Source organism: Sminthopsis crassicaudata, chromosome 2 (assembly GCF_048593235.1).
Source record: "Sminthopsis crassicaudata isolate SCR6 chromosome 2, ASM4859323v1, whole genome shotgun sequence".
NCBI classification, from domain to species: domain Eukaryota; kingdom Metazoa; phylum Chordata; class Mammalia; order Dasyuromorphia; family Dasyuridae; genus Sminthopsis; species Sminthopsis crassicaudata.
In genome coordinates this window covers 343,001,758-343,015,520 of record NC_133618.1, presented here as the reverse complement: position 1 = coordinate 343,015,520, position 13,763 = coordinate 343,001,758, and the positions used below count along the sequence as shown (strand labels likewise).

Sequence of the window (13,763 nt, the reverse complement as noted above, 5' to 3'; positions counted from 1 at the left end):
AATAAACTTAATACTGATTTGAATATTAAGTCATACCATAAACAAAACTACAAGGGGAAAAAAATTTAAAAAAATTTCCTATCTATACTTAGGAGACAGTCTTAAATAAAAGTTAAAGTCACCCCATACGCATATAATATATACATACATACATGTACACACATCCAGATAGTTCTGCTACATGAAATACAAAAACCATGGCCCAAAACAAAAGGAATGGGATCAACTAGGAAAAAAAATTATCAAATATTTTTGATATACAAGACATATAGAGAATTAACAAAAATAGGAAACCAAAAGTTATCCCCATGATAAGGAATCAAAGGACATGAACAGATAACTTTCAAAAGAATTGCAAATTTCTACCAAAAAACCCACTACTATATAAAAGCTTGTTCCAAATTATTGCTAATAAAAAGAAAGTCAGGGGATTTCATTTTATACTTAGTAACTTGACAAAGATAATAAAAATAGAAACACTAACCTGATGGTGAGATTATTGCAAGACAGGCACACTAATGCACTGTTAGTGGAGATGCAAACTAGTTCAGCTACATAGGAAAGCAATTTGGAATTAAACAAATGGAGTTAACTAGGTCACTGATGATTTAAAAAAAAAATAAAATAAAATAAAGGTCATTGGAAACAAACTAGATACCCAACAATTAAGAAAGGGCTCAATTAATTGTACCACATAAATATGATGGACAATAAATCATATTATAAGAAATGATGAAAGTGAACTAGTTCAAAGTGAAATAAGTAGAAACAACAATGAAAATATACCCAATAATTAAAATAATTTGAACAGAAAGAATAACAGCAAATCAATTAAAACTGAATGAATGCTAAATAATTATAATGATCAACCCATCCCCAAAGATGAGATATAAAAAACACTTCCCTTGATTACCTGATGAGATCAGGGACTAAATGTGTGAAACATAAGGTATGCCAAACTTTTTTGATGTATTGGTTAATTTTTAGATGTATTTGTTTCAACTGCCTTTTTTAACCCACTTTTTTCACTCTTATAAACAATGGTTATTGGGGTATCATAGTACTGGAGGAGGGAGAGAAGTATACACTGGGAGATGCAGGTGACATTAAAAAGAAAAGCTAGATAAAAATTTACTTTCAACAACTTGAGTTTCAGGCACTGTGGTAGTGTTGGGGATACAAATATAAAAGTCAAATAGTCCCAGTATTTTATGAAGTTACAAGAAGAAGGGGAAACAAAGTAAAACAAAAATTAAATACAAAATATATTTAAAGTAATTTCCATATAAAGGGCAATACCACATTTTGGGTACTTGGGCAGAGCTTTGACAAAAGCTAGGGAAAGCTAGAGAGGCAAATTTCAGGTGGAAAGCCTATGTAAACACAAAGAGTTTTCCCATAAGATGGCTGCATAGTGAGGCAGATCACTCAACCTGTACATATATATTCCATTAAAAACCAGAAATTTATACTAGACCAAATAAGGGCCAACACATCCCAAAAGAACTACAGTAAATGAATTCTACTTCCTTATAACTCTATAAAAGCTAAACAGAGACCTGTGGATAATACAAAAAGTGAAGCCAATAAAAAATGCCTATAAACAAGCCTAGTGTAAATCAGCAAGGCTCTACTAAAAGTAGGAGGAAATCTTAGAATATTTCAAAAGACCAAAGCTTACAACCATGAAAAACCCTTCAAAGCTTAGTATATTATTACCCAGGTGGGGATAGAGTGGTTCAGAAGAATGGATCTTTAATAGAATAAGAAATTATTAAGTATTTCAGATGACAAGTAGGAAATTATTAAGAACTCTGAAATACAAATATAGGAATCAAGAGAAACCTTCAAAGGTAAAATTTTTCAATTTCCTTCAGAAACTGTCTTCAAAAAGTCCTGAGGAAGTTGAAATATGGAAAACAGAGGCCATGAAGGGTAAATTGGTTCTAAATGTTTTAAGAAGGAAGAAAGAAAGAAACTGATTAATGAAGAAAGAAGAAATAAGAGGGTGAAACTTGCTATTTCTCAAAAATGGTTACATTATAAGAGCATACAAATAAGGAAGAAGATTCAATGAGGTTGTCAACATATCTTGCCTCTAATCTGGAGAGAACAAGGAAAGGTAGAATTCATACACATACAGACACATAACCACAGAGAGAGTTTGATGTAACTCATTCCCAAGATGAACAAGAAGAGGAGAACAATAGTTGTATAGTTGTGCATCAAGAAAGGATTAAAAAAAAAAAACAGTCTAAGCAAATAGAAAAAATTCATTTAGTGAATTCCTAAGCACGAGACCATCAGGAAGTCTGAACCTTGAGGAAGCCAGCATCTTAAATTCTGCAGTACTGCCCAAACTAAAAGTCAAATTTTAACAGCATTAACTCAAGGCAATGAGACACTTATCTTGGGAGATATGGTAATTTTTTATTTATTCATCCTAGTTTAGACTCATAGGTATGACCCACAAATTTCCTCTAAAACCCATGTAAAGAGCTATTTGTCCATCAAGACCAAAAAACCATTCAAAAAATACTAACATATCAAACAATTTGGGAATGGTGGAGTGACGACTTAAGAAGGAGAATAATATTGGGGTAGAGATAGCTATAACCAAAACAAACTTCCTGATTCTGGAAGGGGAGGAAAGGAGAGATCTGGAAACTAAACAGCTGTCCATTCATTGTTGTTGTTAGTTGTTTTGCAGTCATGTCTGATTCTTGATGACCACTTTTGGAGTTTTCTTGGCAAACATAACATAGTGGTTTACCATTTCCTTCTCTCGTTCTGGGATAAGGAAACTGGGATAAGGAAACATAGTCACAGCTTGTACCTTATTACACTTATCTTACTATACCTTATTCAAGTGTCCATGGTCAGATTTAAAGTCAAGAAGAGGAATCCTCCTAACTCCAGGCCCAGCACTCTATCCATTGTGCCACCTAGCTATCTCTGTCCATCAATTAGGGAATGGAAAAAATAAGGAAAGAATTTCAGAGAATCTCAGGTTATTATAAACTAATATAGAGTGAGCTGAAAAGAATCAGAACAATTTATTCAAGGACAACAACACTGTATAAAAATACAACATTGAAAGAGTTAAGAACCCTGATTAATGTGATGACAAACTTGCCTTTAAGCTATCTATTATCAAACTACTTTTTGAAAGGTGACACAAAACACTTATATTTGTGTACCTGGCCACTGTGTGGATTTATTTTGCTGATCTATCATCATTTGCTAAAAGTTTGTTTTCTTTTCTTTCAGTTTTTAATATGTGTATGTGTGGAGGAAGTGGCAGTGTGGGGATGATTAGGAACAAAGGACCATTTAAACTTTTTATAAATATACCTAAAGGAACAAAATGCACCACAGAGAAGCAAGGCAGCTTTGAAAGTAACATGGAATTATGTGCCTTTTTTGAAAGCAAGCAGTTTAAAATGGAAATTCCTGTTTTCATATTGCAATCTCATTTATGTTCTGCTACATATATACAAATACTTTTTGATTTTAAATTTTTTTTTTTTTTTTTAGTTTAATAAACCTTTATTTAGTAATACTATAGAAGATTCAGGCAAGGGAAAATAATTAGAAAAGCTAATGCACTCTTTTTTATTTTTATTTATTTTTTTTAAGTTTTAATAAGTTTTTAAAATACAAATTTTAAGGGTGAAAAGCATAAACTTGAGATGAAGCATCATAAACAAGAGAATAGCAAGTAGGGCAATTCAGCTGAAATGCAGAAAGCGGAAAGGAGAAGTATGTAAAGTAAGCCTAGAAGGTGGGAATTATAGATCATGAATGACATTAAAAACCAAGAGGAAGTTTGTACTTTAGAGACACTAAAAGTCCTTGAAGAAAGAATTGGTATAATATAAATATACTTCACAAACAAACAGATAAATAAATACAATTGAGGGGGCCTAGAGCAAGAGCAGAGCCAAGAAAACAGAGCAAAAGAAGGTACTTGCCAAGCCCTCCCAAATTTTCCTCCAAATATCACTAAAATAATTCCTCAAAACAAATTGTGAAGCAACAGCAAACAATTTTTCAATTCAAGACAACCTAGGAGCTCAACAGGAAAGTTCTGTCTCATTGGAATGAGAGTGCAGGAAAACCCCTGCATGCCAGCAGGCCCAAAAACTTAGAGATCCCTAGAACTAGTTCGATAAATAACAGCACAACTCCCCTCCATCCAAGGGGCAGAGAGCCCAATTTAATGTGAAGTTCAAAGTAAAGAAATAGGCTGGGAAAATGATCAAACAATAAAAACAAACAAAAAAAGAATCTGAGCACAGAAAGATACTATGGTGGCAAGAAAGATCAATGCACAAACTGAAAAGTTAACAAAGTAAAAGTTGCTATAATAAAAATGGGAATTGATTATTGTTCTAAAAAGAATTCATATAGACCATCAGAGGGATTTAAAAATAAATAAAAGAGACAGAAGAAAAACTAGGGGAAGAAACAAGAAAATCATGAAGAAAGAATTGACAGTTTGGTAAAAGAGGCACAAAAGAAAAAAATAACTTATGTAAACACCTTTAGAAACAGGAAATAGGATGTACAAAAGCTCACTCAAGAAAATAATTCCTTAAAAATTAAAATTGAGCAATTAAAAGTTAATTGATGAAGTTTAGATTTAGGGAACCAAAATGAAATGAGGGTTTTCTGGTGGTCAGGGAGTTAAATGATAAGGTCCAGTGACAGGTTCAGGGTTCAGGGAACCAAATGGAGAGGTTTGGGGCCCCTACAACTCCTTAGGATTCAGAGCAAAGGTAGGGAGTTTTAGGGACTCTCTTCTGGCGGCACAGAGGTTCTCTGTAAAGGAATTTACAGACCGGAAAACCTAGATTGATAAAAGAGGTTTATTATGGGGATTGGAAGCATAAAGTCTGGTTAGGGAAATAGGTGAGGATAAAGAAAAGATGGCACTGGAAAAATATATTATTCCAGTGGGCAGATCTATGGAAAATGGAGTTTTGCAGTGAGAATGCAGTTCTCAGTTGGCAGAAAGTCCTGGTAGCTGAGTAAGCCACAGAGGTCCATCTGCAAAGATCTTAGTTGATAGAAGCTCATTATATTGCTTGTCTTGATGGGGGTTGGGAAACCGGAGCAGATCATCAGAATGGGGGCTGGGATACCCAGAGCAGATCAGAACCAGTGGGAGCTGAGAGAGCCCAAATTGGCTCAGATTCAGTGAGGGCTGGGAAAAGCCCTGATCTCCTATTGGAATTCAAAGGGGTGCTTCTGACCAGTATTTGTGAATCAAAGCCCTGGCTTCCAGAACTGATATGCCTCAGCCAGGAAGGGCTGGGAATCTGAAAGGAATCACAGATCAATCTGAAAAGAATCACAAATCAATAGGAAATAGTTTCTTAAAGGAACCACAACCTACTTCATTCCCCCCTCAACCAGTTAAAACTTAAATTCATTTAAGGGAAAAAGGATTTCGGACAGGATCTCTGAAAAATCCTTAAAGGAAAAAACTCCTTGGACTCTGCCTCAGGGAGGGGACTCCATCCTAAGCATAAACAGTTTCATCTTTGTGATCTGGTTCAGTCCCCTGAACCCACTGAATTCAATTCAAATTCTAACCCAGGCTGAAACCCAGCCAGGAGCCAACCTAGGACTCCACCCATGGTCCCCTTTAGCTAAATCTCTTATTATAAAAGAGCCAAGCTGGAGCCCTCTCTTTGCAGAGATTCCAAACATGCTAGTCTTACCCCTGGCATGCCAAGGATTTCTGTCCACTGGAATCCTATTTCCAGTGCCTTTTATCTCTACCTTCACCTTATACTAATTAGACTTTAACTTTACTTGCAAACCCCATAATAAACCTCTTTTTTATCAATCTAGGTTTTTGGGTCTGTAAATTCCTTTACAGGGGATTCTTGCGCCACCACTAGACCTCATTTAACTTTGTATTCTTGTGCCGAATCAAAAGGGGTTGCAGGGGAACTCCATTTGACTCCCTGTACCCTGAATCTGCCACGAAAGCTCAATTAACCCTAATTTCACTTAGTGTTATCCCAATTCTAGATCTCATCCTTATTGAGGCAGAATTGAAGGAGATTTTCTCCTTCAAGGTCTTTCAGAGTTTCAGGGTCCCCTCTTCATAATGACTTCATGAAAAATCAAGCAACAATATAACATAATCAAAAGAATAAAAAAAAATGAAAAAAAGTGAAATATCTCATTTGGAAAATAAATCTAGGAGAGATAATTTGAGAATTATTGGATTTCCTGAAAGACATGATTTTTAAAAGAGTCTAAAAATCACCTTACAAGAAATCAAGGAAAATTGCTCTAATATTGTCAAGAGGACAAAATAAAATAAAAATTGAAAGAATTCATTAATCACCTCCTGAAAGAAATCCCAAAATGAAAACTCAAGTTAAATTCCAGAATTCCCAACTCAAGGAGAAAATACTGCAAGTGGTCATAAAGAAACAATTCAAATAGCACAGAGCCATAATCAGAACAAGTATGATTTAGCAATTTCTACATTAAAAGATCAGAGGGCTTGTAATATGATATTCAGAAGGAAAAGGAAACTACCAAAAATCATCTACCCAGTGAAACTGAGCACAATCCCTCAGGGGGAAAAAAATGGTTATTTAATCGAATACAGGGCTTTTCAAGCATTCCTGATGAAAAGATCACAGTTGAATAAAAATCTGACTTTCGATTTCAGAAAGGTCTGGAGAGACTTATATGAACTGATGCTGAGTGAAATGACCAGAATTTCATTATATGCTTCAACAACAATACTATATGATGATCAATTCTGATGGACGTGGCCCTCTTTAATAATGAGATGAAGCAAATCAGCTCCAAGAGAGCAGTAATGAACTGAACCAGCTACACCCCTCGAAAGAACTCTGGAAGATGACTATGAACCACTATGTAGAATTCCCAATCTCTCTATTTTTGTCCGCCTGCATTTTTTATTTCCTTCATAAGCTAATTGTATATTATTTGAAAGTCCTATTCTTTTTGTACAGCAAAAAACTGTTTGGACATGTATACATATATTGTATTTAACATATACTTTAACATATTTAACATGTATTGGTCTACCTGCCATCTGGGGAAAGGGGTGGGGGGAAGGAGTGGAAAAGTTGGAACAAAAGGTTTTGCAATTGTCAATGCTGAAAAATTACCCATGCATATATCTTGTAAAAAAAAAAAAAGCTATAATAATAAAAAAATCAAATAAAAAAAATTCTGACTCAAATATAACTTAAAATAGAATACTATTGTGATACAAGAAATGAGCAGTGTTTTTTAGAAAATCTTGAAAGACTTACACATATTGATACAAAGTGAATAAGAAAAATGGTATGTACAATAATGTGAATATCATAGCAAGATGAACTGTGAATGGCAGTTATTCTCAACAATATAGTAATCCAAAATAGCACTTAAGGACCTATGATGAAAAATGCTATCCACTTCAGAGTAAGAACTGATGGAGTTTTCATATGTAGACTAATGCATGTTTCTTCTTTTTTTAAAGAAAACTTTTCTTGTTTTTTTTGGGGGGAGGGGTTGTTTTTTTTTTTATAATGTGATTAATATGGAAATATGCTTTATACACATTGCATACATGTAACCTAAATTAAACTGTCATTTCAGGAAGGGAATGGAATAGAGAAGAAGGGAGAAAATTTGGAATTCAAAAAGATAAATGTTAAAAATTGGCCTTACAAGTAATTGGAGGGAATATATATATATATATATATATATATATATATATATATATATATGTAAAAAGAACTAGGGACAACTCACTGGCACAGAATACAGGTCCTAGAATCAGGAAAACCTGAGTTCAAATCAAACCTCAGACACTTAATAATTGCTCTGTGACCCTGAGCAAGTCAAATTACCCTGATTGCCTCCAAAAAATAATAAGTAAAATCTCAATTTGGTAACTTTGAAAGATGGGAAAGTGAGAGACTAATTAAGAGGTTGCTGTAATAGTGCAGGTGAAAGGTTGATAAGCATTTGAAAGAAGGTTGTAGATACATTTGAGTAAACATAGAAGATGATGTGGAGACATAATCAACAGGAACTGTTATAAATATAAACTGTGAGGACTATGAGAAATTTAAACTGTAGGAAGAGTCAAGGCTAACTTCTAGGTGACTAACCTGAGTCAATGGAAAGATGGTGGTACATGCAAGAGAAACAGGAAAGTTTAGAAGAATTAAAGGTAGAATGAATTCTATTTCATATATATATATACATTTATATATATATGTATATATGTATGTATATGTATATATGTATGTATGTATATATATATATATGTGTATATATATAATATGAGACACCTAAAGGACAGCCAATTAAAGCAAGCAATTAAAAAGTAAAGATCAAGAAGCAAATTGAAAATGGATATAGAAAATGAATCTTCTGCAGAGAATCACCTTGTGTTTAGTAAGCACAAGCTGCCAAAGCAGCTCAAGTCCTTGTCCAGTGGACCTCTGCTGCCCAATCAATGTGTACACAAACTATACCATTCCTAGGCATGCACCTCAGAGAGATTAAAGAAAGCACAAAATCTAAGAACAAATCTTTTTGTGGTACCAAAAAAACTGGAAACAAAGAGGATTATCTAGCAATTGAGCAAGAGTTGAATAATTTGTTGTATATGATGCAATATTATTGTATTGTAAGAGACAGATATTTTAAAAAAGAAAAGACTTCTATGAACTGATGCAGAATAAAACAAGAATAATTAGAACATTAACACCAATATTATAAAAGTAATTTTGAAAATTTTTAAATCCTGAAGAAAAATGACATTACCAGAACACAAGAACAAGTTAAATAATAACAACACTATTAAAATACTGGCTATTGAAATGTAGCTAAGAGAGAAATTAACCAAATTGTCTTGGAATTCATGAAATATAAAGCAAAACATGAAACATAGTCTTTACACTTCATCCTAATGCTTAGGTGATGTTACAGAAAATATAAGAAGAATCAATGCCATTTCAGAAAAGGAAAATAAGTTCAAAAGAAATGAGAGATTCTCAAAAAGAAAATTCTGGCAATGGAAACAAATGATTATGAACAAGAAGAAACAGGAAGTAATATAAAGATACTTATAGTTATGTCACAAGTTCAGATTACAGAAGCATTTTATAAAAGACCAAAACAATAGCAGATAATAAAGACTAGGTGGAAAAGAAAAGCTTACTTTTTGTAATGGTTAGAAACTGGAAAATGAATGGATGCCCATCAATTGGAGAATGGTTGGGTAAATTGTGATATATGAATGTTATAGAATATTATTGTTCTGTAAGAAATGACCAGCAGACTGATTTCAGAAAGACCTGGAGAGACTTACATGAACTAATGCTGAGTGAAATGAGCAGAACCAGGAGATCATTATATACTTCAATAACAATACTATATGATGATTAATTCTGATGGACGTGGCTCTCTTCAACAGTAAGATAAACCAAATCAGTTCCAATTGTTCAGTAATGAAAAGAATCAGCTACAAGCAGTGAAAGAACTATGGGAAATGAGTGTGAACCACAACATAACATTTCCACTCTTTTTGTTATTGTTTGCTTGCATTTTTGTTTTTCTTCTCGTTATTTTTACCTTCTTTCTTAATCTGATTTTTCTTGTGTAGCAAAATAACTGTATAAACATGTATAAACATGTATACATATATTGCATTCAACATATACTTTAACATATTTAACATGTATTGGTCTACCTGCCACCTGGAACAGGTTTTGCAAGTGTCAATGTTGAAAAATTACCCAAAGATATGTCTTGTAAATTAAAAGGTATAATAAATATATATAAAATAAAAATTAAAATAAATTTTAAAAAAGAAAAAAGAAAGGCTTAGAAAAAAACAAAAGCTGAGGGATAAAGAAAATATAAAAGTTTATGAAAAGACTATATTTGACAATGAAGCAATACTAAGAAAAACTTTAAATAACATAACAAATAACAATCTCTGCCTCAGTTTCCACCTCTTTTAATGTAATACTTGTAGGGCTGTTGTAAGAATCAAATGAGATAAAAAAAGCTATACAAATGCTATTTTCCAATTTCTCTTTTATTTATTGTGAATTCAATCTTTTCATCATTATCATTTGGCATTTATGAAATATTTAATATAAGTGAGAAAGATGAGATATAGAGAGGTTAATTGACTGGTCAAAGGTTAGAAAGTTAATAAGTGGCTGTGGCAGGACCAAAATTTGGATTTTCTTGATACCAAATTCTGTACCTTTTCTGCCATGCCATTTCTCTTGTTGATTCTCTGTTATATTTTCATGTCAAATCCACTTGTCTTTCTCTTTTGTTTACATAGCATTTGAGAATTTATATGAAATGGATGATTATAAATAAAAGCACAAAACACTCAAATTAACAAAAGAAACAAATGGGAAGAAAAACTCAAGATAAACAAATTCCAGCAAACACAAAAACAATTTCATTTTTTTTAATTCCTCTTTTTTAAAATAGTTTTTATTTACCAGATATATGCATGGGAAATTTTACAACATTGACAATTGCCAAACCTTTTGTTCTAATTTTTCCCCTCCCCCCCAGATGGCAGGTTGACCAATACATGTTAAATATGTTAAAGTATAAATTAAATACAATATATGTATACATGTCCAAACAGTTGTTTTGCTGTACAAAAAGAATCAGACTTTGAAATAGTGTACAATTAGCCTGTGAAGGAAATCCAAAATGCAGGCAGACAAAAATAGAGGGATTGGGAATTCTATGTAGTGGTTCATAGTCATCTCCCAGAGTTCTTTCGCTGGGTGTAGCTGGTTCAGTTCATTACTGCTCAATTGGAATTGATTTGGTTCATCTTATTATTGAAAATGGCCACATCCATCAGAATTAATCATTATATAGTATTGTTGTTGAGGTATATAATGATCTCCTGGTCCTGCTCATTTCACTCAGCATCAGTTCATGTAAGTCTCTCCAGGACTTTCTGAAATCATCCTATTGGTCATTTCTTACAGAAATATTCCATAATATTCCATAATATTCATATACCACAATTTATTCAGCCAATCTCCAATTGATGGGAATCCACTTAGTTTCCAGTTTCTGGCCACTACAAAGAGGGCTGCCACTAATATTCTTGCACACACAGGTCCCCTTCCCTTCTTTAATATCTCTTTGGGATATAAGCCCAGTGATAACAATGCTGGGTCAAAGGGTATGCACACTTTGATTAATTTAAAAAAACAATTTCTACACTACATATTATGTTATCAAAAATAGAGATAATGTTATGTCAAAATCTGAAAAAAAAATAGTCCTTATGCCTAGATGAAAGACAAAGTAGAAAGAACTAGACAATATCAAACATTTAAAATAAAATATTAATGAAGAGCCTATAGCTAATACCTTAAAAATTATTCACTGTGATCAAGTGCAGAAGAAATACAAGATTTCAATATAAGGAAAACAATAAGTTTAATTAATGACAGTGGCAACAAAAATAGCAAAATTATGAGATCAATTCAATAAAAACTTTCAAAGGTCCTTTGACAAAATACAATGTTCGTATGTCCAAAGGACTATAAAACTGTGCATATACTTTGATGTAGTGATATCACTACTAAACCTGTATTCCTAATATATTTATTTAAAAAGGAGTGGAAGGAGGGGAAATAATCTATTTGTACAAAAACATTAATAACAGCTCATTTTGTGGTGGTACAAAATTGGAAATTAGGGGTGTGCCCATCGATTAAGGAATGGCTAAACAAATTGTAAATAAATTTTATTGTGTCATAAGAAATGGCAGGCTGATTTCAGAAAACCCTGGAAGTCTTACATAAACTAATAATGCAAACTGAAGTGAATGAAATCAGGACACTGTACACAGTAACAGCAATATTGCACAAAAATCAACTATGAACATAGTTATTCTCAGCAATATTCAAGCAAAATTCAAGACAATTACAAAGGACTCATGATGGAAAAGTATCCACAATCCAGAAAAATAACTGATAGTCCCTGAATGTAGAATGAAACATATTGTTTTTTCACTTTCTTTTTTCTTTTTTTTTTTTTTCTGGAAGGAAACTTCTATGTTTTCTTTTTGGAAACCTCTATGTTTTCTTTCATAATATGACTAACAGAGAAATGTTTTATTTATTATCATTTATCAAACTGCTTACCATCTCAAGGAAGGGGGGAGGTGAGAGAAGGAGGGAGAAAATTTGGAACTTAATTTTTTTTAAATGAATGTCAACAATTATCTTTATATGTAACTGAGGGGAAATGTTATTTGATATTTTAAATTTAAAAAATAAACATTAAAAAAACTTTCAAAAACCAACAAAAACTCTTTCATTTATCCTAAAAATTTATTGTATAATGTAAGAACCTGAAATACTGAGTGTTCTCAAAACCAAAGATCACCAACTACATATTATTCAGCAAAAATTGCTGGGGAAAATGAAAAATAGATTGTCATCTCAAATCACATCCCACAATAAACTCTAAATGTATAAATAACCCAGATATAAAAAGTCACATCATAAAAGTTAGGAAAAGAAAAGGAGGTCTTTTATAATAACAGATAAGTTATAAATTCTTTATCAAATGCTATAAAGAGGATGACAGGAGATAAACAGATAATTTTAATTACACAACACAGTTTTTGCACAAACAAAATCTGCTTTAATTAGAGAATAGACAACTAAGAAAAAAATTTCTTCAATAAATTTCTCTGATAAAGGACTGACTTCTAAGATACATAGGGAGTTGATACAAAGAGATGAGAGCCATTTAACCACAGATATAAACACCAAGTTTCCAAAACAAGGGCAAGTGATCAACAATCAAATGGGGAAAAAAAGCTTCACATTAGGTATGAGAAATACTGAATAAAACAATCCTTAACTCCAATTCATTCCCATCAGACTGGCAAAGATAGAAAAATATGAAAACTTTTAGAGGATCTGAGAGAGGGCGGGTTGTTGAAGCACAGGTGATGTAGCTGTGAAGGGATCCAAGCTCATCATAGTGAAGGCCAACCTGTTATCCCTACAGAAGGGCCACTCCATTATTTTGCCTAGAGAGTTGAAAAAGCTTTAGGTAAAAATAGAGCAAGTCAAAGCTGGAGTGCCAACAAGCAATGGGACTAAGCCAATGAGTGGCTTATAAAACTTCTAATCGAGGTGAGATATGGAATCCCAATCTCAAAAAAAAAATGGCATTTTGAAAAGTAATTTGGACTTCTATGAAGAAAGTCTCTGAACTATGAATATTTATTCAGTCTAATGACAGGGCTACTTCACATAAACTTGGAAATCAATGCAAAACAAAGGGAAAAGATCTCCATCTATTCAAAGATATTTATAGCAACACTTTTTGTTGTAGCAATGATAAACATAAAAACTAGACTCGTCAAATTATGGTAGAGGGAACTCTCAGTTGGGGAAATTTCCTCTACTGATATAAATTTGTAACTGTTTTACAATTTATAGGTTTACAGTAAGTTGCCTGGAATACATTCCTAAACTCACATAGTCAGTAAATATCCAAGGTTATACTTGAATCCAGGTTTTCCTTAATTTGAATCAAGCTTAATTTGCATCCACTATACCAGGAAGTCTTTTTTGTTGTTATTATTCATGCTCCCTACTCCACATCCTTTGACAATCTGGTAAAGCCTATGGACTCCTCAGAATACAAACCAATTGTAATGAAATAAAAGTTATCGAATTAACTTT

General features: G+C 32.8%; 1 protein-coding gene across 9 annotated transcripts in view; it reads right to left on the bottom strand.

The window, feature by feature from the left end:
* The window catches only part of LOC141556459 (metastasis-associated protein MTA1), a 610,678-nt gene that overhangs the window by 60,160 nt on the left and 536,755 nt on the right, over positions 1-13,763 (bottom strand). The gene's annotated exons all lie outside the window — the stretch shown is intronic.